This window comes from Elephantulus edwardii, unplaced genomic scaffold (genome assembly GCF_000299155.1).
Source record: "Elephantulus edwardii isolate Elephantulus edwardi_28Jun2011 unplaced genomic scaffold, EleEdw1.0 scaffold00176, whole genome shotgun sequence".
Taxonomy (NCBI): Eukaryota; Metazoa; Chordata; class Mammalia; order Macroscelidea; family Macroscelididae; genus Elephantulus; species Elephantulus edwardii.
In genome coordinates this window covers 888,274-888,519 of record NW_006399926.1, presented here as the reverse complement: position 1 = coordinate 888,519, position 246 = coordinate 888,274, and positions in this window count along the sequence as shown.

The window sequence follows — 246 nt, the reverse complement described above, 5'->3', positions numbered from 1 at the left end:
TCCAGAGTCACCCATCCTGAATAATATTGCATGAGTTCCTTGTTTTTCAATGCAGCATAGTATTCCATTGTGTGAATATACCAGAGCTTCTCTATCTATTCATTTGCTGATGGGCACTTAGGTTGTTTCCACCTCCTTGCTTTTGTGAACAAAGCCGCAATAAACATGGGTGTGCAAATCATCTATTTTTGTTAATTCAGTGGTGTACTAATCACAAATATCTTTAACAAAAACACAAATGATGAT